This window comes from Alexandromys fortis, unplaced genomic scaffold (assembly GCF_014885135.2).
Source record: "Alexandromys fortis isolate MF-2015 unplaced genomic scaffold, M_Fortis_MF-2015_v1.1 scaffold_47, whole genome shotgun sequence".
Lineage (NCBI taxonomy): Eukaryota > Metazoa > Chordata > Mammalia > Rodentia > Cricetidae > Alexandromys > Alexandromys fortis.
This window is the reverse complement of record NW_026067957.1, coordinates 8,834,827-8,862,166: the sequence shown is the minus strand read 5'-3', so window position 1 is coordinate 8,862,166 and position 27,340 is coordinate 8,834,827. Positions and strand designations below refer to the sequence as shown.

The 27,340-nt window shown below is 39.7% G+C and overlaps 1 protein-coding gene across 1 annotated transcript in view; it reads left to right on the top strand.

The window, feature by feature from the left end:
* The window catches only part of Adgrv1 (adhesion G protein-coupled receptor V1), a 530,822-nt gene that overhangs the window by 238,167 nt on the left and 265,315 nt on the right, over nt 1-27,340 (top strand). The gene's annotated exons all lie outside the window — the stretch shown is intronic.

Genomic DNA, 27,340 nt, shown 5'->3' with positions numbered 1-27,340 from the left:
GGTCTGCACCAGGGCCTCTGCATATGTGCTGTGGCTGCTAGCTTAGTACTTTTTTGTGGGAGCAGGTATGCTCTGACTCTTGCCTGCTCTTGGGACTCTTGTTTTTCTGTTGGGTTGCCTTGTCTGGCCTCCACACGAGGGCTTTTATCTTGTCTAATTGTGTCTTGTTTGGTCATGTTTGGTTGTTGTCTCTTAGAGGCCTGCTCTTTTCTGAAGGGAAAGGGATGGGGAGAGGGAATGGATCTGAGGGAGATGGGATGTGAGGGGGAGAGAGATGGGAGGAGTAGACGGAGGTGAGAGGAGTGGTCTGGGAGTAAAATACTTATTTTATTCTGAATACTATGTGTGGATGTGGGGGAGATGTGCTCACGAATACGGGTTCCAGCAGAGAGTCTTTCCAGCTCCAAAATGAGAAATGGAGATGTCTCCAGAAACAAGGGCTTCTACACATTCCAAATCCTGAAGCATTTGTAGTAAAGTTGTAGATTTGTATTATTGGGGTCATTACAAGTCCAGCCATGGTGCTCTCATTTTGGACCCTCCATTCTTGCAGAATAGACATCATTAGAGCTTAAATCAACTGGAGAAAAAAAGCAATGGTCCTTGCTAAAGGAATGAAATGTCTCTAGTTAGTTTTTTTTTCAGGAGTTTTATTTGTGAATACTGGGTATGCAGGCATGCCGTGACCTTTCCTTTTCAGGACTTAGTTGATTGTAGAGTGTGTGTGTGTGTGTGTGTGTGTGTGGGTGTGTGTGTGTGTAAGAGGGAGCAGGATCTCATGTAGCATGGCTACCTTGAACTTGTTATGTAGCTGAGGATGACCTTGAACTTCTGTTCTTTCTGCATCTACCTGTAGCATGCTGATGTTAAAGTCTTGCATTTCCATACTGATTTATGCTTTGTTCGAACTTGAACCCAAGGCCTTGGGCATGTTAGTCAAACACGACCCTCTGAGACCTAGGTCTCATCCCTCTTGACCTTTTTGAAGTAGTACAGCGTCATGTATTTGTGAATCATGACTGAGAAGTGTGCTCAAGTTTGGTTGTTCTCTAATTTTGGAAACATACAATATTGTATCATCAATTCACTACATATTTATTATATCCAGAAATGAAGATGCGCAGAATCAATAGATTATTCTTGTATTGAAGTTTGAAGGGTAAAGAGGTGGGGAGAAAGAGATATATAAATATGATCAATATACATTTTGGGGAAAAATTAATTAAAAAAGTCAATTGTTAATGATTCAATCCAAGTGGGTCATTCTCTTTGAGTTTAATTGACCATAATAGGCCAGCAGGTGGCAGTAGAAGATTTTTTTCCCCCAGAAACCCAAATCAGTACTGCGGAGTTGGGGTTGGGTAAGAACTGAAGAATGCTTTCAAAGATTTCTTTGGTTGGGCTCAGAGAATTTGCAACATAGCAAATACATGTTTTTGGGTGCCTGGCTTTGTCCTTTTGTCCCTTGTATTTAAACTCAGAGTGAATGCATTTGTGTGCGTGTGTAGGTTAGTAGCAGGCAGCTTCCATCTACCTGTTCTTGGAAATGCCTTGCTCCTCCGCCAGTCCTTTAACATTCAGGGCCGCAGAATTATTTTCCGGCATTACTTTATGCTGATAGCAATGTGCCCACTACTGATATTGAAATTTGTGTTTCTTGGGATATCATAGAACTTCTGAGATACGGTTTATATTTTTAGTAGTTTATCAAAAGGGATGTATTTTTCTCCAGTGTCAAGTTGTATTTTCTCATTTATCCACAAGAAAATGATAAAATGGCAAGAAGGTGTGGGAGCACCCATTTCCAGGGTGATGGGAAACAGAGCCAACAGACTTTCATGGCGTTGGCAGATATTCCTGGGAAAAACCATCAAGTTCTATCTTTGGAACATTTATCTTACAATCACGTTGCCCTGTGTGTGCCGTGAGCAGGCTTGTGAGCGGCAGGGACAAAGGGCACCTTTGCTGCTCAGGGCTTTCAGTTCCAGGGGTTCTATCGGGAAAAGCAACTCCCCAAATCTAAAAAAAGAACAGAAAGATAACACTGTGTTTACTCAGATTAATAAAACCTGCCAACGGGGAAACATTTGACTTCTCTGTTTCTTTTTGTCTGTTGGCTTTTCACCTTGTCTTCTGAAGCGGAATAACAAATCTGTGTGTAGAACCTTTATGTGAGTGGATGCCTTTCCAAGTCCCATTGAGCCTCTGTACGGATTGACACTGGCCAATGGGACGAGCTTAGAAGATGAAATACTTCAGTGGTTTTTGTTTTATTTTTTTTGCCAGCCGTTGGTTGTGCATGGATACTAGATTTGCCTCTCTTCTCCCATGAAGGCAGAGGAGGATTCTGGTTAATTCTGAGCACTGTTATGTAGAGATCCGCAACAGTTGATCTGCTTCTCATTTTGCAACTCTTAGGAAGGTCACTGGACAGTGTCTCCTTCCCAGGAAGGATCCAGATTGCGCACATTGCTGAAAGGCTTTCCCCTTGAATCTGAGCTTTCTGGCGTTTTACCTCTGAGTACCTAACATCTTTGCAAGTTTCTGAGGTCACTGACTGCATCTCTAAAGCCAAAACCATATAATCCAAGAGCAGTGGTTTCTTTTGGTAGGGCGGGGCCTAATTTTTCCAAGCAACTTGACCACTTGAAACTGTTACTGAAAAAAAGATCATGCAAATTAGGGCCCTAAATGCCATATCTAACTAGGAACTCTGTCTGTCTACCAATTGTATGTATGCTTGTATGTATGTATGTATGTATGTATGTATTTATGTATGTATATAATCTATCTATCTATCATCTATCTATGTATCTATCATCTATCTATGTATCTATGTATCTANAGGGCCGAGTTTTCTATACACAGACTCTGACAAGATTCAATTTTCTATTTTCTGTTATATATATATATCATGTACCAATGTACCTATCTATGTATCTATGTATCTATCATCTATCTATGTATCTATGTATCTATGTATCTATCTATCTATCTATCTATCTATCTATCTATCTATCTATCTATCTATCATCTATCTATTATCTATCTATCTATCTTCTACCTATCATCTATCTATCTATCTATCTATCTATCTATCTATCTATCTATCTACCTACCTATCTATCATCTCTGGCATGATAATCATCATTTGGCTGTCTGGCTGTTTGCTATCTGTCTGTCTGTCAGTTATAAGAAGAGCTGGTTTTTCCTTAGTTAGAACTTTATGCTACTCATTATAATCTAACTTTTTTTGTCTTTACTTTTGCTACTAAAAAGAAAAGAAAATATTAAGAGATACTAGAATAAAAACCAGATCTTGCTTTGAAGACTGGGAACCTTTGTGTTTTTTCGAGACAAGACAGGGTTTCTCTGTGTATCTCTGGCTATCCTGGAGCTCACTCTGTGGACCAGGCTGACTTTGCACTTACAGAGATCCACCTGCCTCTGCCTCCCTGAGTGCAGGGATTAAAGGCGTGCGCCACCACCGCTCAACTGGGAAGTTAAACTGTACCAAAGATTGTCATTCAGAACATTGTGACTTGCATGTTGTGCAGATATAAATGGACCAAGCATTTCCTAAACTGTAGCGTAAGCAGCCTATTCAAGTTCAGATGCTGAGCCAGTAGTCGGGGCTGCCTCATCCCGTTCATCAACAGCCAGCAGCAGCCAGGAGTGACCTCCCCATGCCTCTGCTTGTTGCTGCTGCTTCTGTCGTCATCATTATTACTGAAGCTAAGATGGCAGCATTCATTCTGCACTAGACAATTATCTTAAGAAAGCCCACCAACTTTTAATTTTATTTAAGAATAAAAAAAGAAGTAAAATGTCTTTAAAACTACTTTTAGCTATTTATAATTACCTTATCTTTGGAGGAAGGTCTCTTATGTTAACTTGCTTTTTCTGCATATGCGCTTACAGAATGCATGTGTACACACGTGTTTTCATATGTAGATGTGTATGCATGTGTGTTTTCATGTGTACTTGTATGTACATGTGGAGGACTCAGACTGATTTCTGCAATCTTTTTATTTTGGTTGTTGCTTTTGTTTGTTTGCTTGCTTTTGTTTTTTGTTTTCCTAGACAGGGTTTCTCTGTGTAGCTTTGGAGCCTGTCCTGGAACTTGCTCTGTAGACCAGGCTGGCCTCGAACTCACAGAGATCGCCTGCCTTTGTCTCCTGAGTGTGAGTGCTAAGATCAAAGGGTGTGTACCACCACTGACTGGCTCAGCAATTTTTTTGATCCCTGTTTTACATTATTTAGTGAGACAGGGTCTCTTAATCAGACCCAGAGCTCTCCAATAGGGCGAGTCTTGTTATCCAACTGTCTTCCTCTGGGTATTTCTGTCTCCTCCTTCCAAGACTGGAATTATAGGTGACCCTCATGACCAGATAACATTTACATGGATTCTGCTTGCATGACCAGTGTTTTAACTGCTGAGCCACCACTCCAGCTACTCATGTTACTTTTTTGTCTTTTAATTGTGGGGATGGTGTGAGTCAGTGCATGCCGGTAGTGTGTAATAATTAGGAGATGAGTGTGAGTCCCTCTGCATATCATTTCTGCGTGGGGCTCCTCAGACTCATCTTTATTAGTCTGAAATGTGTAGCAGAGTGTCGCAGGCTGTCGTTATTCTATGATGCTCTGCATCACCAGAGCTGACCCCTCCCCTTTTCTTGGTACCTTCCTGCACCTTTGCACCTTCCTGCACCTTGGTACCTTCCTGCACCTTGGTACCTTCCTGCATCTTGGCACCTGTTATCTAGCCTCTCCTTAGTTTTCCTTTTCTACCCTCTCAGTCTCTTTTGATCATGCTTCTATTTTCTGCTTTTGTTCTGTTTTCTTTTTAGTCCCTCCCCCCCCCCCCCGTTTTCTTTTGGCTTCTTTTCCTTCCAAGACTAAAACAGAGACTTTTCTATGCAAGCTTATATGAGACACACATGAAGTTTTGATTTGGTCCTTTCTTGTACAATTTCACACTTAGAGGAATTTACTAGTTCTTTGCTATAATAAATGACTAAGCTAAGTATGATGGCTTACACATGTAACTTCAGCATTCTAAGAGCTGAGTCAGGAGGATTCCTGCAAGGTTGAGTTCAGCCTATTGCTTTTATTATTAGGTTGGGTCATAATGTAAGTCTCTGCTGTATGCAACAAACAGTATTAGAAAGTTGAAACCAGTTACTTTTTCCAGATTCTTCCTTCATTTTGAACAGCTGGACTGCATCCACCTTTTTATACAGACATTTCCAGAGATATTTAACTGTATTTTTTTCTTCATATAAGGGTTGGCTTAATAGACACGACTAGATAGGGAAGCATGTTTAAGTTGGGTTTATCATGGTCATTATCCCTTAACCTAGCTATATGCAACTCATCTGCTTGGCAGAAAGATCATCACACGCACATTTAACAATCCAGTAGTGAAATTAAAACAAGAGCAATTGGGAGGCCAATGTCTTCCTGTGAGGTGCTCTGTCCAAGGCTGCATAGGGTAAGAAGACACAGCCTCACTGTGTTAGTGTCTGCGGTGGAGTGGAGCCCAGCCTGGATGCTGATGTGTGTGTTTGATTTGGAGGCAGAATATGGCACAGTGGAGGCAGGAAGAGAATAGCCATAAAAGTATGGCAGTGTAGTAAGCCTGGTGAGCATCCCTTGGGTAGGATCACAGATGCCTGCTGAGAAGTAGGGAAGTCGGAAGGTGGGAGAGTTCCATGCTGTGTGAGGTCTGTGTGGAGCTGGGGTCTCCACTGGTGTCACCGTGAAAAAGTCCTGTTTTGTGGAGCAACGCCGTAGTGAGGGTTTGAATGAAAGCTGATTAAGACAGATAAAAGGCTAGAGCTGGGCGGACTAGCTTTAAAAGGCCCCAAGGGGGAAACTTGCTTTTATCTGCTGTGATTGGTTGGAAACCTAGACAATAATGATGGAAATCAGAATTCAAGGATAAAAACTGCTAGAAATGACATTGTTTTGCATTGCGGAAGTTTTGATTTTGTTTCTCTTTTAAACAAGTAACAAGAATAGACTGCAGATTTTATCTTATTTAATAAACATTAATATAATAATCACTAAATCTTATATAAGGTAAGGATATGCGATAGGTAAGTATATTGCTATATATCAGATGGAAAAACGGTGTCATACAGAGTTTACTACAGAACTGGCACAGCCTCCAGTTGATGCTGTGACCACTCTGCAATGCTGCCTCACAAGAGAAGTTCATCTAACGTATCACTGAAGGAGGAGGCTCCTAAGGTATACATGGAGCAGCTGTTTCCTTGAGGTGGGCAAGGAGCGACCATTTCCTTGAGGTGGGTATGGAGCGGCCATTTTCTTTGGCTTTGCTGAAAGGTTCTTATGTGGGAATGAGCACAGTTTGGAGTTTGGGGGTTTTAATGTTTCTATAGTTACATTCAAGCTGATAAAGAAGCTATTTCCTGGATTGATGTCTTGATGCTGTAAAGCAAATCCTATGAGGAGTCTTTGGGATACAGAAGTCGTGGTTATTGTCTCCTAGGACCTCGAGGTGTTAATTATCCCTACATTACATATTGGAAAGCAAGGCTTAGAAAGATTTCATTTCCTGCCTAGAACATCGTAAGAATGTTAAAGAAAAGGGGATTTCCATGGAAGTCCAGGTAGTTAGGAAACCCAGATATTATATGCCATGTTGTGTGGAGTAATGAAAGCTGCTTACAGATAATTAGAATATAAAGACCACTTTGAAATCAAGAAAGGAAATAATTGATCTTCCGTGGGAGATTATTTCTCAAGTTCAACAAGAACCAAGTCCCTGGGAACCTGTGGAAAACATGGTGAGAAGTAGGAAAGATTAAAGACTGAAGAGACCATCACTCCAAACATGGGGAAATCTGACTGCGGGTGGGGGCTGCTCCGGAGGAGAGACGAGCAACTGCTCCTCCTCATCTGCCTCCTTGTCCTCCTCCTCATCCTCCTCCTCCTCCTCGTCCTCCTTCTCCTCCTCGTCTTCCTCCTCCTCCTCCTCGTCCTCCTTCTCCTCCTCATCTACCTCCTCCTCCTCCTCGTCGTCTTCCTCCTCCTCCTCCTCCTCATCTTCCTCCTCCTCGTCCTCCTTCTCCTCGTCGTCCTCCTCATCTTCCTCCTCCTTGTCATCCTCCTTCACCTCCTCGTCCTCATCCTCCTCGTCCTCATCCTCCTCATCCTCGTCCTCCTCCTCATCTTCCTTGTCCTTGTCCTCCTCCTCCTCGTCGTCCTCCTTGTCCTCTCCTTCTCCCCTAGAGGCTTTGCTCTAAGAAGCTCTTTGAAGAAAACTGGCCCCTCCATCTGCCACCAGGAGACAGCTCCATGCTTCCTTGATAATAATTTCTAGACAAGACATGACCTGTAGCAGCTCTGTGAAAGAGTTATAGAAATTAGTAACTTTCTCTTTGCTCCAGCGTTTTACTCATACAATTTTATCACTTTAATTTTTAACAAAAAATGTGATAATAAATCACTCCCTACATGTGTGCCAAGCCTATAATTCCATCGTAGCTCAGGTGGAATGAAAGCTGTAGTACTTGCCCTGGTTCTCCAATCTAAATTTCTGTGATTGTGGTAGATGTCATGGCGCACGTCTGCGATTTTATTACTCATGATGCAGAGGCAGGGTGATCTCTAGTTGAGAGTAGCCTTAGCTGCATATTGACACCCTGACTTGAAAATACAAAAGCAAGAACACATTTTTATAAAACTCCAACATTTTTGCTAATATTATTCGTTAATATATTATACAGCTTTTATAACAAAAACACTGTATAGTGTGTTTTGGGAACTTAGGATCCTTCAGGTCAAAAATGACATCATTTTGAAAATTGATAAAAGTACCACTTTCAAGAAGGAAATATATACACACCGTATTTATCTTGAGTGTTTCTTTCCACATCAAGTCTGTCTCAGAATGTTTTAATAACAAAATCCAGTTCACTTTTTTCAACAAGCTTTGAAAGCTCAGCTCACAGAGATTGTTCTCACTAAATTGAAAACAAGTGGACACCGAAGGTATAAAAATAGTCCCATGGCCACACTATTGGGAAATCCAAACTTTCCCGAGTGCCGAGAGAGCAAAGCAACAAAGCGTGAGTAATAATCCAAATGAGGCTATGGTGACATTATCATGTTTGAAACATGGCTTTTGTTACTAGGAAAATTCGGGAGGCAAATCCAGACTTTACCAGAAAATACCAGTTTGGAATCTTCTATTACAGCCTCAGAAACATAAACTATCCTTGACTTTTAAAAGACTTCTTTTGATGTCTCTAACAAGACTCGAAAAAAATGTTTTGTGAAGTTTTAATGATAGCTTTAAAGGACTTTAAATAACAAATATGCAAGCATCTGGGTTCTGGCATTAGGAGGACACATGAGTAACATCCCTAAATTGAAAAACAATCATTGGCAAAAGAGTGAGAAAGCCCATCTTGCGGAGCCATTAGGGAGACAGACAGTTACTCTTGTTCAGTAACCATAAAATCTCAGAATGGCTGAATGGCACTGGATGGGCAGGGATTGATTGACACACAGTGGCCTTTGGGAAGCCCCTGCACCCTGGCACCCAGAGGCTCTGTGTGTCCCCCTGGGGAGCTAGAGCCTGTGCCTCTCTACTTGATGCTTTCTTTAATCAGATGCAGCAGTTGTGACAGCTTCGTAGGTGTGTCCCTTCTTTCCTCCCTTAGTACTTCGTTCTAGCAGGCTTGTTCCCAGCCCTCTTGTCATACTGGCCACAGGCCTTCTTCTTGATCTACATTGCGTATAATTAGACATTACTACCGATTTTGTTATCTTTTTCAAATAAGCTATTTCCTTCAAATCAGAATACCTTTCATGTGTTTGTGTCCTTATCGCTGGTGTTGAATTCTTGAACGTTTCAAATGGGTTAGATTTTTTTATTAGTCCTTTCTATTAAACGATGCATGTGTATGTACTGATATGTGGAATGGGTCTGTGTATGTATCTACACAGTTGAAAGTTGAAATAAACATATATTGTTAAAATCTAGAGGCATACATTTAAGCATTTGATGTTGTTGAAAACTATGGAAATTACTTAATATATGTAATTCCACATAATATTTATTGTACTCTGTGAGACACAGTCCAGGTGGGGATTTGTTTTGTCCACTCCCACAGAAGAGTTACAGGTTTTTATAATTAATTATTTGCTGCACTGTGCCTGTAACCAAACCGTCCTTTTATTTTATAGGACCTGGCTCTCTTTTGTGGCTTTTCAATCAGTAGCCTTTACACTATTGGACTCTAGAATTCCATTTTGCAAGCCCCAGGAAGCGGGAGAATCCTGACTTACTTGCTCTACCAAGAGAGAGTCCTGTGTTTAGTTGGCTATTATCTAGTGGGACTTTAAGCTCCTGAGGGAAGAGACTACTCCTTTGTATATTATGTACTATGCCAAAAGGTAAAAACCAAAATAACAAATCATAAAAACAAAACAGCTTTTCCTATAGGCCTGCCACTCTGGCTGAGTCAAAGCATGCCATCTACCAGGAACATACACTGTGTTCTGCCAGGAGGGAGGCTCTTGGTTTCAGGCACCATGTTTTGGTTTTAAGAGTGGATATGGTTGCCAAACTGAAACATTTGTAGGTTACATGTCAACAATCAAGAGGGGTTTGAGCCAAACTTCCTCTGCAGACCAGAGCATATGCAAATGACGTTGGGGTTTCAGCTTGCAAAGGAAGAAATGTTATGGCTGTGCTGTCTTCTGTTTGTTCTCATGCCCCCCTCGACAGAGCTGAGTGGAAGGGAACATTGGAGGATGGGTTTCTCAGTTGTTACCTATGCCTAATACTTTCAGAATATGAATTTCTTTTAAAAGCACGTATCTGAAGAGTTTAAGCATATTGGAGAACTGAGTGAACTTTCTTTGTCTTTAGAGAGTATAGTCTAGTCACATCTGTTTTTCTCAATTCCCACCATTTCAGATTCATCTAGCTTGTCTCCTTTTAGAATAACCTCCAAACTGTTCTCGGTGGTTACATTCTGATCTCTCTTCTTCTGTCTTTCCTCCTTCTCCTCTTCTTCCTGCTCCTGTGTGTGTGTGTGTGTGTGTGTGTGTGTGTGTGTGTGTAAACCTATAGAGACTATTATCACTCCCTGTCTTATTTTTGAAACAGGGTCTCTCACTGAACCCGAAGCACACCAATTCCACCAGGCTACTTGCCTAGAGAGCTCCTGGAATCCTGTGTCTTCCTCACAGAGCTTAAAGGTGGTTTCTGAGGTTCACACACTTCATGGGTATGTGCAAGTACACTCCTGACTGATTCCTTTTAGCTTGTCTGGAGTCCATCTTTGTAGACCTTTTCCTTCTCAACATCTGGAGGGAATCTCTTTAAAGACAAAATCAGCTGCAATCATTGTCCCCTCAAAACTCTCCTGTGGCCTCCTATTGCACATGACAGAGGAACCTCTCTCTGGCTTCCGGCCCCATCAGGGGCAGTTTGTGCCTTTTCTGGAATCGCGCTTTTACCCAGTTCCATCTTGCCCAGGTCCCAGAAAGGGATGAGTCCCAGTTTCTGAGTTGTCCCTGGCCCACAAAGTCACCTTGTTGTTCAGTCATATCATTAAGGTCTGGTTTGTCCTGTTCCTGTGTTGAATTCTGTGTTCCTTCCTTTCCAGTTTCCACCCCACATTATCAACTCAACTAGATCAAAAGTTGCTTGCCTTTTTTCGCTGCTGTTTCTAATGTCCACAAAAAACTTTCTGGCACATAATAAACTTTCAGATTGGCTGGTGAAATAAATGAGAAAAACAGTGAAGTTAAAGCATGTTTCAGACTTGTCCGTCAGAATAGCCTTCAACAATCTAACCTCTCCTATCACCATTGTCTCAAGAACACCCATACTTTCTCTGCTCCCAATTCTTTAAAAGGGCAAATTAGAACAACAGCTTTAAAATAGAAATTATTCCTACTCTTAAATGCAGTGCTGTAATCTTCATTTAATGAACAAGTTGTATTACATATCTTTAAGTTAAATGTATTTAATCCAAAATTAGTTTTACCAGAAAAAAAAAGTTCATATGTCAAGCCAAGGCCCATGTATCTCTAATCTGTCTGACTATTGAAGATCTTAATTGTACTTTGTAACTTCTTTTCATGTTAAAACACAATCTAAATTCTGAACATCTAAATCCAGAACATCACTGCTGTTCTCCCAGACTCTCTCGTAGGGCTCTGCCCCATTCCGAAGCCCATAGGAGTAGGTAGCAGAGGCACAGGCCCACGGTGGGGTGGGGAAAGGTGAGCTGGAGGGAATGCTGCTCACCCTTAAACCAGCTTCTTGGGTTCAGGCAGATGCTGCTACAGGTGGCTCAAGTAGCGCCTGTTGATATTTCTGAAGTGCAGTGACATAGACTGTGCATAGGAATTTTGTTCTTAACGCATCTTTAACAATTCCTTATCTATGGCCAAGTTTTGAGATGAGAGAACAACCTTGGCAGCATAGAGAAGACATTTTCCTATATTCCATAGCAATGAAAATTGTGTGTGAAGAATAGACATTCATGATGAATGTTAATTCCCTATGTATAATAGGTGATTCTGATAAATAACTAACAAATATATGTCATGCCAAAGTAATTAACGTAGGCCATTAAAGTAAGGAAGTAAGGAATTAGTGGTAGGTTAGAATTTTGGCTGAGTTTAAATATTCCAACATATATCATGAGCAATCCTGTTGTTATATTTTTGTCATTTTATCTTTGTGAATTTCTTGATTTATTGTGTCTAATGTCACTTTCTAAAGTCTTTTAGCCTATGAGTATCCGAAAGCTTTCTTTAAAAAGCTGTGTTAATGATATAACAATCATAACTTTCTACTACTCATCCAAAAATATTTAAAAATTTAAGAAGTAAAATTTTATCTCTTGGAAGTTCACGAAAACTGGAAGTGTTGAGTCTTTTTGCCACTTTGAATTTGCCAAGGGAAATGATCAATAAATATTCATTTTGGAAGGGCAGCAAAATATTAGCTATTCCCTAAGTTGAGTTGTACAGGTGCTAATGGCACAGAATCCTCACTCTGGAAAGGGTCAGTGCTGTGGTGATTGATCTCAGGAACTCAGACTAGCCAACTGGGGGAGTTTTGATCTGGGTTTTGCAATTATCAACCGCGCCCCCAGATACTCATAAGACTCCAATAGAAATATTCTTTTTCCTTAGGTGAGGAGTGGGGCTTAGGATAATTTTGATAAAGATGAGAATACTTAAGCTATAATGAAAGATGAGTTGCCTTCATTGGGTAGACTCATAACTAAAATGCAGCCATTAGTAAAGGCAGAGGTACATGGTGTATCTGGGTAGGATCAGTGATGCAGAGGAATTGTTTTAACCTGGATTATCTTTGGTCTGCAAGGGCTTGCTGGTGCAACTGTTTAAGAGTTGCTGCGGGAGGGAGGGATCTACTTCCGGTGCAGACTTGGAAGTGGTGCTGAATACTTCCACACCCAAGCACAACTGCCTTAAGGAAAGTAACAAAAAGTAGGAAGGCCTTCCAAGTATTACTGGTGAGAGTTTGAGCCCCACTGATATGTATGTGTGTCTAAAAAGCACTTCTCTTAGAAACATATTAACTGACCTAAAAAGCCCAAAGTGCCCATCTTCTACCACTTCTGGAAGCTTTTCTAGTAGGCATGAGTAAGATGACAGGGTTTTTTGTTTTAATTTTTGGTCCTTTACTGTTGTACTGAGTTAACATCTATTAGAAATTAAGCATTTACTATACATTGAGACAGATTTATATTTAAATAGTAATGTCTTACACAATCTTAAAAAATTCTTTGTTACTATTTCCAGTGAAGAAACAGGAAGCAATCAGGTATAAACTAAATATTTTTAAATGCTACTTCAAATTTATTCTACCAAGACCATGCACCAAGGACTCACAGAAACATAATACATGTTTTTTTGTAGAAACAATTAATGAAAAAAGAGGCCATGAATTTGAAAGAGAACAAGGAGTAGAATATGAAAGGTATTGAAAGGAAGGAAAAGTAAAAGAAATTATTTTTAAATATGTATTTAATACAAAAAATAAATAAAAAGACCCACAAATGCTTAATCCGTACAACTTTTACTTTTTGTAATATTTAAAAGTCCATAAAATAATAATTAAAAATTACTTTTATATGTCCTTTATTATATAAGCCCTAGTGAAATAATTTCAGGTAGAAATACAATGAAATTGTAAAAAAACAAAAACAAAAACAAAAAAAAAACCCTAACTGGATAACTGTGGACAATGTTTCCTGTGTATATTTTCAGTGGGATTGCGCTGTCGGCTCACCATTAATTCATATTCTTGCGGTAAAGACAGCATTCACAGCACACAAAAATATAGTAAAATAACACAGGAAGATATTTGTGCTGTTGTTTAAGCTTTACCATGTGCCCTTCTTTTCTCTAAGTTATTAATAGGCTTGAGAAAAATAATATAAGCAGTTGCTCCTAAATAGAAGCAAGTTTGAGGGAACAGACTTCCGTCGGAGCCGGCTGCTGTTTTGGAGAGGGGAAGCTGGAGTCAGATAGTTTTGTGAGAAACTGGGAAAGAGGAAGCAATTCGGCCTCGCAATCACTACTGATATTTGATTTACTCTTTTTGGAGTTTACAAGTGGCTGCCAAGTTGCGTCTAATGCCTGCTGCGTAATCCTTGGAGGCCTCCCCCCAGTCTGGTGTGTGCGTCAGTGGTGACCATGAGAGAGGAAGCAACTTAGAAAAGATTGTTTACTACTTCGTTTAACTTGGAATTCAAAGACTAAAATAAGCAGCTCAGGGCAACATTGGAAAGCTGGTTTTTGTTATTGTTATTGTTTGTTTGTTTTTTTTTTCAGAAGAAAAGAAATTCATGACTTCCCCAGAGAGACAGCAAGCACACAATTCCAAATGTTAATTAGAATGCCATTCTAAGCAGCATTTTTTTAATGACTTCTTTGGAGGTCACTAGAAGGCAGAGGCGTGCTTTTAAAATGACTTCCATCTCCACTGTCATTTGTAAGCCCCATGTGAGATTAAACAAACAAACAGACTAACCAAAAATTACCTCAGTGCTCATGGTCATTTTATCAGTTCCATGTGAGAGTAGACCAACAGACTGGTTCCAGCCCAGTCATGATGGCGTCCTCAACAGCACAGTGATCTCAGGAGTAGGAAGGAGATTGCATGAGGCAGAGGTAAACAGAGGGTGTGTGGAAAAAGCTGCGGAGAGCCCTGCAGTGGCCTTGCAGTCTTTGTTGCTGGGTACTTACTTATTTTCCCAGTTAACGGGTTATAATTTCCTTGAGGGTAGAGACTCTCCATAGTTGTTTGTTAAGTCTCTTCCGGTTGACAGACTGGAACAAATGAGAGGGGAAAGCATTGAGCAGCTGTGAGCGACTCTTTCCCTGGGGTGAGCCTACTTCAGCTGCTAAGTGGGGACTGGCCAGGGAAAGGTGCTGGGGAAATAAAGTCACAGGCCAAGCAGTGTTTGGAATGGGGCTTTTGTTGGCTTCTTCTCTTTTGCATGCAGAAGGGAGTCATGGGAACGCCCACCAGCACAGCTGGTGGAAGGCTCAGCCCCATTTCCACAGCTCTCTCTACAACAAGAGTGGATTCCCAGACACCCACTTAACCCCATTGTTCCAAAGTAGTTTGAGAAACACAGGACAGGAAGGCCTCCAGCATCACACATAAACCCACCAGTCATTTACACTCTAGAAGCAATCATCTGTGTACTTTGAAGACAAAGAAAGACTCAGTAAACAAAGAGCATTCTAAGTTTTTAAGCTGCCAAAGAAAAGTGCAAAGCTCACAGGACCTCAGCTTTAGATACAGAACTGTAGGCAACTAAGGAATCGTTAGAGTGGGAAAATGGTGGCCCAGGGAGGAGCCCGCCGATTGGTTACCCAGTACCTAGTGGCCAGCCCTGAACACATCTGCACAAGTAACACTATGCAGATTGAGGAAGTGGTATTTATGTGTTTACGAATGCACACATATATTAACAACTATTAAAAAAAGAGGATATGAATATCAATGAGAGCAAGGGGTACATGGAAGAGGCTGGAGAGAAGGAAGGAAAAAAGGCCAATTATGTAATTATTATCTCAAGAAATTATTAAAAACATAAAACAGATGGCATTTACTATAGGAACAAACTATAACTTATTTTATTAGTTTAGGTTTAGTTTTTTTTTTTACTTTAAATGTGCAAGTTAAATCTATTTATTATGGGACTGTCTTCCTCTCATCACAAGATAAGCAGCTTTTCCCCATTTCCATGAGTTTTTATATTTTCAGTTTTCTTCATTATGCTGTTCTCTGAATTGTTTTTATTTTATCTTTCATTTTCCCAAAGGACCAATAGCATCTATTCAATTTTAAATTTTAATTTAATTAGAGTGAATTATTTTAAGATGTTTAAGCCCCTTGCGTCCCCAAACATCATCATTTGGGATTTATAAAGTTTAGAGACTATCCAGTACACCGCGGAGTGGAACGCTGTGGCTGATGCCATCCTCTTCACTGAGATCATTGGGGGAAAACTTGGAAGGGCAGGTTTAGATTGGCCCAGGAAGGCTGGGAAAGCTTGACTTGCAAGGTGAGATTTTCCTTTCTGAGCATTGAAAGTTTTGGCCAGGGAAGTGACCTGACCACAAGGTTCACTGTGTAATCACATCTCAGCCTTGCTTCTGTGATCATTCAAGATCTGCTCACTCAGAACAGTTTCCTAATGATAGCTACCACCTCAGCGTGTCACCGTTTCCCATAATGCCAGTAATGTGCCAAGAAAATAGAGTCGTCTCCAGTTGCTCCTGTCTGATTAGCCTCTTCCTTTGTAAGTCAGCCAGCAATGCACAATAGACTAACCTTAGAAACGACCTTTCCTGTTCAGTCCATCTCTGACCAAAGGATGCACTGTGTTCGGGGCTTCTCATGGCCTCTGCCTTTTGAGGAAATACTCCATCCTCTCAATGATCCAACTTTATTTTCACAACTAGACTCTTTCAACTACACTATAAAAAACATTTGAGTAGGATCATTGTGTGGCATCTTCTCTTGATAATTGGTGGAGCAGTTTGCATTTCTTACATCCTACCTTGTGTCCGAAGCTGCTGGATCCTACCTGTGCAATTCTGGAAAATAAATTAAATGATGATTTCCAGGAAGGACTTACATTTGCTTGTTATTTCTGGTTTAATCAAATTAAGAGGGAAGAATCAAAAAAGAACAGCAACGTCAACTTGTCTAGTGTTACTGGAAATTATGACCCTGTTAGTTTGACATTTTTTATTAAAGGTTTTAATTATCCAGCTGTTAATGATATTAGTTAAGTGCTCATTAAATGTGTTACCTTTTAATAGGCTTGCCTGATCAAAAACTTTTGTTACAAGTCTTAGGAAAGTTTTTTTGTTGTTGTTGTTTAGAGGTTTTTTTTTTTTAATGTTGTGTTTTTCCACTACTTAATGAGAGGTGGACTCAGGCCATGCGATTGCAGAGAAAGGTGGAGAGTGAATAAGAAATTTATAGGATTTAGAATTTATTCCAAGGTATGGATGTAGATGTTGAAAAACAAATCTGCAGAGTGATTACAGATATGAAAAAAGAGGCAAGAAGCATACACTGGCATGGGCAGGGACAGCTTTTCTTTTTTAACATTCGAAGGTATGCCAACTTTTACACTAAGGAATAAGGCAAGAAAAACATGGAGTTCCTGTGTTCAGGAAAGCTCCTTGTAGGTATAGCGGACACCGTTTACATTAATGTGCTCTCTGACCACCAGGCCGCTGTTTATGCACCTTTAAGTTTATGGACCCGCAAATCTTCTTCATCTATGTTTTGTATCTTTCTCATTCTCTTTGAATGAGAGAGGAAATAAATGTTATTGACTATGCTGTTTAAAGAAATAGGGATTGTAGTTTTCTAAGAGTTTCACAGAGATGGACATGAGTAACTTGCCCAATTTCTGATTTAAATATAAATTTAAATATAAGTGTCATTCAGATCACTGCTAAGTTGACTTTTGCACTGTGCACATGCTTTTACACTTTTCACTGGGGACTCTGTGATAGGTCCCACTTAGACATTTGGAGAAGGCTATTGTTCTAGTTGGTGAAGCTGCATCTGTGCCCAGATGGAGGTTCCTGGTGTCTACATGTCATATCTTGAAAATGAATGCCTGCTGTTTTTCCAAAGGATGTGGAAGATGAGAAACAACATCAAGAAATGAAATATAAAACTAATAAATCATTTTTAACATGAACGTTCTTGTTTTTTAAGATGTTACTCTCAGCTGGGCCATTAAATGATGTAGGATCCCTCTCTTTTACCCCTCACATGTTTAATACACATTCTCAGTATCGTGTGATGGTGCAGGACAATTGTCTATATTCTGTTAATCGTGTTTTAAATAAACACTGATTGGCCAGTAGCCAGTCTGGAAGTATAGGCAGGATAACAAGACAGGAACTAGAGGCAGGTCAATGAGGACAGGAGAATTCTGGGAAGGGGAAGCTCCCTCTTCAGTTTTCTCCAGACTCAGAAGAAGGAAGATGTGACTTGCCCCTCTGAAAAAGGTACTGAGTCATGTGGCTAACATACACTAGAATAATGGGCTAATATGAGTAATAAGAGTTAATAAGAAGCCTGAGCTAATGGGCCAATCAATTTATCATTAATATAGACTTCTGTGTGACTTCTTTGGGGCTAAATGGCTGTGGGACCTGGTGGGAGGGCAGAAACCCAGACAACAATGTGAAATGTTGGAAAGATGTGCTAGTGATGTCCACCATGTACCTGTGGCAATCAACTGCCTTGCCCTCACTCCAGCTGCTCTTTGGAGGTGTTCTGATGAAAAGTGTGTTTTCTTTGCATGCTGTCTCGTTTGTTTGTTTGTTTCAAACTAAACATCAAATTTCAACTTTTGGTTAAAACTTTACCCTGTGAAGTCACTGTATTTTGTTCCTGAGCTCTAAACACACAGCAAATTATCATCTTGTTTAAGGTGACCAGTTGTCCCCATCTGCCTGGGTCTGTCCTGCTTAAAAGGACAGACCTAGATCCTGTAGTTAAATCCTGGTCAACCACTTACTTTGGGGATACTTGGGACCACTGAAGATCCTAATTACTATTTTCTCTATTTTCACGATTATCAATGCTGCTTAGCCTGTGGTAATTTCTGTTGTCCAGTGCTTTAAGCTATTTATTCTAGCCCTATGTGTTGCGTTTGGCCCATAGAGGTGATATGTGTAACTTCATAGTATTTCTCAAAAAAATGAAGATGAATGCTTGCAATGGACGTCCTAGTCCAGTGTTCCTTTATGTTTGACTCCTCTCATTTATGTTATTTATGTAATTTATTGTTATTTGCTTTATACCTAGCTGTTTTTGATTTGTAGCCCCATATGCAAGGACTACTTCTAGCTCTGTTTAATGACGAAAGTATTTGGCTCTGTACAGACTTTTCACAAGGGAAACTTGTGGATGTACTTGCTCAAGATTTCTTTCAACTATTATGTAATATGCAATCAGCTTTCTGTACAGTTTACTATCTCTTGGCAGGCTCTTTCAAAGTTTGCCTGCTCGTGGGTGATTAAGGCAGACTTCTTAAGCTGCTCTTGGGACTTCACAACTGAAACAGATAGCAATCTGCATGGTGTTGTTTCAGGATTACAAATATTATCTTCCCCATCCTTAATAGATCTCCATGGAGACAGAAGGGTAATTTAATGATAGACAACCTCCTTTAAATTAAAAGTTTCTCACCGCAGAAGCTTTTGTTGAAATTTTGCATCTGTGGGAAACGGTAGGCCATATTTGTGTAAAGGTTTGATGTGGCAGCTGGCTCTGACGCAAGCTTGGGCGAAGAGTAGGGGGTTCGAGAGGAGACTGAAGCTGGAGTTTGGACACAAAATGACACTGGATGGTGTCACCTTAAATGGTTACGATGGTTTGGAGACCTTCTGGGAAGGATTTGGTGACAGAAGTTCAGGTTGAAAGAAGACTGGGGTGCATCTGCCTCATATGTATTTTCTTTTCTTGTGTTAGTCTCATGGTTTAAGACGCTCCTAAGTCGTGGGGTCCTGCGGCTTTCTGCATTCAGCATGAAGGAGAAAGGGTGCGGGGTTCCTTCTTCCATGCCCACAGCAGCCTTGAAGTGGCATCATCGGGATCCCATCAAATGCAGCACATGGGGTGCCCGTCTCAGCACCCTCTTTAGGGTTTGTGCAGCAGCATAAAAATTGTGCTTAGAAGGTACAAACAATGCTGCAGCTAAAGCTGTCCACTTTTTTGCTCATAGTAATAAGGCACAAAACTGAATGGCCATAAACAAATGCATTTCAGTAATCTAGAGTCAGGCTGTTTGGCACTGGTTTATAAGAACTTGCTTCAAGGGAATCAAAGCAGAATTTTACTAGCAATGCCTAACTGTCAGATGTCTTGTCTTTTCCACTTTGAAGCTGCCACAGAAAATGCATAGATTATTCTCACCAGGTTGGTATCGGCTGCAATTCCCGGTTTTTGCTGGTCAGCTACTAACTGCTACAATTTTCTGATCTTGCCTGGGCTTGCTTTTGTTCCTGACCATATCAGGATTTAACCAATGGGATAAGTCTCATCTTGAGAGTTTAAGAAAAAAAATGCATTTACAAAGTCGTCACCAAAAATGTATTGAATCAGAATCTCCTCAGGAAATGTTTCTACAAGCAGAAATTATAGGGACATTATGCCACATTGTCTCCATAGGTGATCTCATCATTAGCCATAGCTTTAAGCTTTAACTGTTTTTCTATGCTTCATGACTTCAAATTTATAGATTTACTGTTGTTCCCTCTTTGAAGCTCTGGCCCTGTATATGTTCTTGCTTTCTGGTAGCTCCTCTTGGATGTATGACAGGTGACTCCATCTCAACATGTCCTAACTGTGCACTTGATATTCCCTTGAAACCCATCTCCTGCAAAGTCTCTATCTCATCTGTCCGTAATTGGGACCATCATTCACAGACTGTCTTAGGCTTTATTGATTCCTTCTTCTGTGCATGCCCAGTCCATTAACAATACACATCTGATTTTTGGAAGTCTTGTTGGTTCCACCTCTAGGTTATGCTGCGACTCCTTTCTCTTCTTTCTAACTCTGCCCCCTTCTGTCTACATGGCGACAGCCCATAGATAACTACTGAAGCAGGCTTCTGCTCAACCTTATTTGTTTTCTTTCTCCCTATTGATTTAATATGTATTTATAAACGATTGTCATCTTCAAAAATGTCATGCACATCCTCCATTTAAACATTTTGCTATTTTGCTTTCAGTACGTAATTTTGAAAATTTTACAGAATGTGTTTAGATTATTTTCACTTCCTCCTCCAAGATCCACCCCTCTCTTTTCTATCCACTCAATTTTGTGTCTTTTTTGGGGGTATACATGTGTTTTTAAAAATAAAAATCAAGACCAATTTGTGCTGATCAAATATACCCGGAGGTGTAATCTTTCACTGTAGTATGGTTGACTTGGCAGGAGCCACACTCTTAGAGAAATTTATCTTTCCCTATCCCAGCAGCTCTCATTTGCCAATAGCTCCTCATCAGGGGGAGAGAATTCTTGTCTCACTCTCATGATGCTGGCATGTGGTTTGGCTTGAGCTTGTACAGGTCTGATATATGCTGTCACAATGTCTGTGAGTTCATATGTACAGCCACCCTGCTGTGTCCATATCATACTGTTTCCCTGGAATCATCTATCCCTCTGACTCTTACAAATCTCGATGATTCTTTAGTGTTGGGAAGATGGGTTGCAATAGAGATACTTTATTTAGGGCTGAACATTCTGCAGCCTTTTGCTCTCTGTACCTCAACTAGTTTTGGATCTTTGCATTGATTATCATCTACTGCAATCAGAAGTTTCTCTGGTAAAAGTCAAAAGATAGATAGATAACATATGGTTATAATGATAAGACTGCTGTAGGTTCCCCATTTGGGCATATGATTTGTCTAGATATATGTTCTTGGCCCCATAATAGAATTAGTTTTGAGTTTCATTTTGTGGAGTTTGACTTAAATACGTTTAAAATTGGTTGGTTACTTCCATGATGTTTGTGCCACTGTTGCACTAGTGGGCATGTGTTGCTAGATTATTCATTATTGAAGCTCAGAGAGTTCACAGATGGTAAGATTTCTCTGGTGGTGTACATGGCACCTTCCAGCACTGTGAAAGCTAGCCAGGAGTGATGCAGTTGTGAGGTGAGTACCAGCTTGATTTCCCCCATGTTCTGTGATTCCAATATGTGTTGTCTTCAGCAATAGGGTCTTACCAGGAAGTTTTGGAAGGTAACCAAGAGAATTTTTAATAGCCTGTAATTTTTGGAAGTCTGTGGGACCTCATGGGCAACACTTCTAAAGAAGTAACGCATTCCTGGCACTGGAGTTTTTGTTCATTAGCATGTAGTTTCTATTAGGGTCATTGTCACCTCATTTATGGTAACTCCGTTTAATTCTCTCTTTCTCTCTATCTCTCTCTGTGTTTAAAAGTTTCTACAGTAGTAGGTTTCCATATGTTTTGTGCAAGATCTTTTATGTTATTTATTCCTTCCTGTGTTTCTTCTTCTACTCTGCCCTCCTTGCTCCAACCAAATTAAATTTTCCTATTTATTATTTCTCTTTTGTTCTTTATGCCACTGTGATCTATCTCCCCTCACTGGAAAGATTTCCTAACCCCTGACATGGCCACTTAGTAATTTCCTGACTTGTGTAAATATTCTAAATGAAACATACATATTTGAAAATCCAAAGTTAACATCCACAAATGAGAGAAAATATGTGATTTTGTCTTTCTGGATCTGAGTTATTCACTCAGAATTATTGTTTCCTATTCCATCCATTTACCTGTGAACTTCATAACTTTGTTTTTCTTAATAGCTGGATAATGTTCCATTGTATATATACTACATAGTGTCTCATCATGTTTTAAATTCAGTTGAGCATGCTAGTGTCTGGTAAGATTGAGCATGGCAAACTACCCTTGTCCTGGCTACTTTGCATCCACTTCCTCCAGGGCAAGGACATCGTCATACTGTTCTTACTTTTGTTCCCTGAAGTTTCCATATCTGTGTGACTGAAGTACTTTTGCCAAAGCATTGGCTCTTTGTAATATATTCATTTCCAACCCTCAATGCTTGCTTGTATAGAATCTCCCTTCTGTAGTCTACTAAATGCTCCCACTTCCTCAACACATAGATTTTCTTGGGTCCTTTTTCCTATCTTCTACAGCATTCAGCATGCTGTAACTATTTATTTATAGATATCATGAGGGCAAGGTCTGTAGAGTTTTCCTCACTGCTATAAATCACTCCTGCCATAATGTCTGGTGATGATAAGCACTAGATAGATATTTATGAAAGAATTAACTAATTTCAGTTATACTGTTAATTTTTAATGTAAGATTAGTAAGTGTTATTTGAGAAATAGAATTTGATTGAGATTTCACAGAATAATTTGTTACTGAAGCTTTAAGGACTGAAGCCAGATATATTCAGCCCAATTTCTTGCTATCCCTTTTCTCTCGTGTTCATGTAAAGATTAGAATAAATCTTTAACATTAACCATCCCATGTGCCCTTCCTTTAGTTGCATAATTAGAGGTATAATGTGTGTATAATAGTTTAAAAAATGCTTCATTGTTCCTAATACAATTTTTCTCTTCTGTGTATAGTCGTGTCATACACACACACACACACACACACACACACACACACACACGTATGTATGTAGAACCATTTAGAAATACTCATTCATTTGGTGGTAAAAGTAGGAATCAGGTACCCTCCTGCATCCCTTTCTATCTTGTATTCTGAGACAGGGTCTTTTACTAAATCCACAGCCTGCTCTTTGGCTCGGTTGGATTGCCAGATAGATCACAGGACCTCTGTCTCCACTCCACCAACACTGAGGTTACAGGCCTGTGTATTCTTCCTTTGCTTTTACATGGTTGTTAGGGATTTGAATTCAGGTCCTTCCCCTTTTGACAGCAAGTGCTCATATCTTTCGAGACATCTCCCCAACTCCATTTCTTTATGTTAAAAAAAAATCCAGAAAACCACACAAAGTTGACCTTAGATACAGAGATAAACTAGGCATGTTCTCACCTGAGGGAGAGTGTAAAAACAAATAAAACTAATTGCTGTTCTTCAAGTTTTGAAATTCATGCACAAGATTTTTATCATGTTGTTTGTTCTTCTCTCTCTGAGGTTCTGTGTGATCATAAATGTGTGATAGTCATTACAATATCAAAGCTCAATGAACACGTGGTCTTGTTTATGTTAGGCAGGAAAATTGAATTGCATCAAGTCATCTTAAATGGTGAAAGGAAAGATGAACTTGGAGTGGAAGCTGGTCGCCATACCACTCTATAGCAACATTATTTCATCACTCAAACCACCTGTGTTCTTGCTCATTAGTGCATATGAACTCTTATAGAGCAAAATGCTTTTTAAGTTTGTATCAACGGGGCATAGAAATACAGGTTGGGATAAGCTTGCACTAAAATGACCCCTCCATCAAATATATCAATATCCTGTGATAGGTCAAAGTATGTAACATGCATATTCTTCACACAAACTGGACTGATATGTTAAAATTGGCATAAATGCACTTCTGGACCTTGGAAAAACCAATAATTCTCATTTTTTACAAAAGTGCAGGTTGCTCAATGGTGGGTGTTGTGCTTCAGCTGTCAGCTCTAACAGTTTAGGACAGGTTTGCTTAGTTTGTACATCCGTGACTTGGTTCCCTTCTTTCCTCATCTGCTCTTTTCACCCTCTACGATTAGCTTATTTTGGCTAAATGGTACAAACATTGAGAAATAGTTATTGATGTTGGCATACGTTCCACAGTCCCCTGTGGCCTTTCTCCTCGTTACCCCACTTGACACTCCTCTCACAGTCCTTCTGCCATCCTCACCAGACCATCCTCCTCTCCATCCTCCGGCCACTGCTTTTCCCATAGCAGACGCCATGGCTACACCTTGGATATCATTAGCAAGTTAAATGCTGAATATTACATCTTGGATTGTGGCCTCATGATTCATTTGCCTGTTGAGCAAGGTGTGTCCAATGTTGGAAACAAATCACAGCAAGGTCTACACCAGAGTGCCAACAAGTTTTCAAATGGGGTGCCACACCTAAACCTAAAGCATTTTTTCAACAGTTAAGATTAAGAGTAATTAACATTTAATATAAGCATTGCTTGTTTGTTCTTTAAGTTTCCATGAAAACTAGCATTGAGCCTGTGTGTTCGTGCCTATGTTAACCTTGGTCTTTCAGACATTACTCTTTGTTGGATCTATCCTTTCTCACCAGAGAATTAAAGAAAGCATATTAACTGCTTTTTATAGGAAGCAACGATATTCTGTAAAGGTTATGATCTCAGTGCACAGCATCAGCATTGCGCCCCCTTAATCATCACACAGGAAAGACCTATTTGGAGCATGAAGATGAACTCAACGCTATTGCTTTATATGACCTAGTTTTATATTAGGGTATCCCTAAGGTGGATATTCCTTTTCAAAACCGTTGCTAGGATGTGCATTCTTTAGTGGTGTGCCTTTCCTGTTGCTGTTTCACTTCAGCACTAAAGACATGCTTTGCTATTGGACTTATAAGGGAGGACAATAGTGCTTAACTTTTACTTTTTATCATTTACTCACCCTTTTGTAAAGATAATCAGATTTTCAGATTTTTATATATTCTTCAGTGAGAATTTATGATTTGCATTTGGTGTTAGCAACTACCCATGTGCTTGAGAGCCTATATAATATAATAAAGCTAAGTGGAGCCATAATAGTCTTTGAATTATACATTCATATATACATATATATACCTGTTATATATATAATAGATATTTATTTTATTGTGTGTGTATGCCTATATGGGTTAGAAGAGGTGTTGAGTTTCCCAGACATGGAGTATAGGCTGTTTTGACTTGCACCATACAGTTGCTGGCAACTAGATTCGTGTTCTCTATAAAAGCAGCTAAGCCTCTTAACTGTTAAGTCATCTCTTCATCCCCATGTGATACTATTTGTTTAATATGACAGTAGTTGTCTTGAGTCAAAAATGTAAGGCTACATATTAGACAGGAAGCCTGTGGAGAGCAAAGGTGTGCACTGTCTCCCCTTGTACACTCAAGCAGGGTCTTTCCTTTAGTTGAGATCATGCATGCTCACTACAGCTGTCAAACCTTCCCCACCCCAGTGCTCACTACAGATTCTAGTCCTGCTGATTAGTGTGAGCTCATAATATTGACATTTTTTAGTAGTTGTTATCAATCCCTGCCCCCAAGAGATCTCTTTTATTGATCTTGATTATGTATCTGTTTTTACATAGTCCAAGATGGAATTAACTATTTTAACTGCAGGAAACCAATCAGCCAATCAAGATAACTTTAAGTGTTTTATCATTTTTTTCTATTTTTTAAAAATTTTGTTCCATGCCAAGTTGTTGAAATACATACAGTCGAGTATGTGTATGTCTTTCACGTTCTGTCTTCTGTCTCTGTTCCTCTGTGCTATGGGATCATGCTACGACAGTGTGTCCTTCCTGTCTGGATGGACTTTTACCTTTGGACTTATTGCTTGTGTTTGTGGCTCACCAGCTACCAGTTCAGCATCTTTGGCAAGGCACAAACTCTGTGCCTCGATTTGCTCATATGTTAAGTAGGGAAAGGGGCATTTCAAAGGGAAGGACAATAGAATGAAAATATGAAAGACTTAGGATAATGCAAGAGGTTCTTCACAACTGTTAACTATTGTATTTGTTAGTATGACGCTTTTACAGCCCTCTACTGACACTCGTTCATGGTCAGATTCCTGGAACGATAGTTTCTAAAGCATAGAACAGGCGGATCTTCAGTTTACTGAAAATTATCCTCTGCAGATATTGCCCGAAGCTACTCTGTAAGGTGTTAGTGTCATATGAATTCCCCCTTTTCTTCACCGTTGCCAGCACTCTGTATCTGTAGGCTGTTAATTACTTTCACGGTGTGATATCTCCCTGCTATTTTAATTTCCAGTCTCTGATAAAGAGTAAAGCTGAAAAAGCTTTTTTAAAATGGCTTTCTGGAGATGGACAAATAACAGACTTTCTTACAAACAAATGAGTACTCCTGGAGATAAAATTAAAATGTAAAGAAACTCAATTTTATCCTCCATCAGGAAGGACATGGATACAATGAAAGACAGAGGTTTAGCTTCAGTAATTTTATATTTCTTTAAACGCCCCCAATTTAAAACATGCATTCAAGTAATACTATACAAACTGAGATGAATATATTTATGCATTTAAGAATATGTGTGTGTGTGTGTATTTTTAAGTATGTAACAATAGTTAGCGAAAAATGAGGCCATGGTTTTGAAAGTGAGAAAAGGGGATATAGAGGAAGATTTGAAGGGAAAAAAAAAGAAGAGAAAAATGATATAATTATAATTTAAAAAATAAAATAAATAATTTAAAACTTTTGTTGTTTTAGGTACCTTCAGAAGAAAAAATGTAGTTTTAAAATCGAAATATGCAAGTAGCTACTTGAATATTACTTTTTCCTTTTCAAAATTTAAGATTTTGTAAATTTTTAAGTAAATATAAATCTAAATTTTATCATGAATCCCAGATCCAGCCTCCTTTTTGATTAGTCATATCCCTGTGGCTGACTTGCCTCTTTTTCACTGTTTTCGAAATGCCTTCAGAGAAACCAGCAATGGATACATGTCAATGAGCAGTTACCACCTGTCATGGGGAGAGCAACTCTCTGCTTGTTAGTAAACTACATCCAAGAAAGCCAGTATATGTATGTTACTTTATGGTCACAAATTGTTTATTGCAAGCATTTAATTGTTAAAGTAGTGAAATTAAGATAATAATCCTATCCAGTTTATTTGGACAGAAGTAGACAGGAAGGGGGGATTGCTTTTCCATGACTCACTGAGTAAAAGCAGTGCTGTTACAGTGAAAGCCTCACTTCAGATTCTGAATCATGTTCTTTCTTGGGCATCACAGCTCGTGGAGATGCTGTTCCGTGGCAGTGAGCTCCAGCCCCCACCAGGAAGTAGTCACAATAGCGAATAGCCAGCCCTCCTCAGTAACTGCGCTGGCTGTGCGCTTGTGTTACATTCAGTAACAAATCACCTGGGAGAGCGAGAGCTTCATGATGAAATGGGCTCTGTGTCAGATGATTTGTCCCATGTGGAGCTCATGAAATCTGCTCTGATTGTGTTTAAGGGAGTGAATGAACTAAGCCCTCATGCTCACGAGACGGGATGAATAAGACATATTTTTAAGTTGTATTCCACC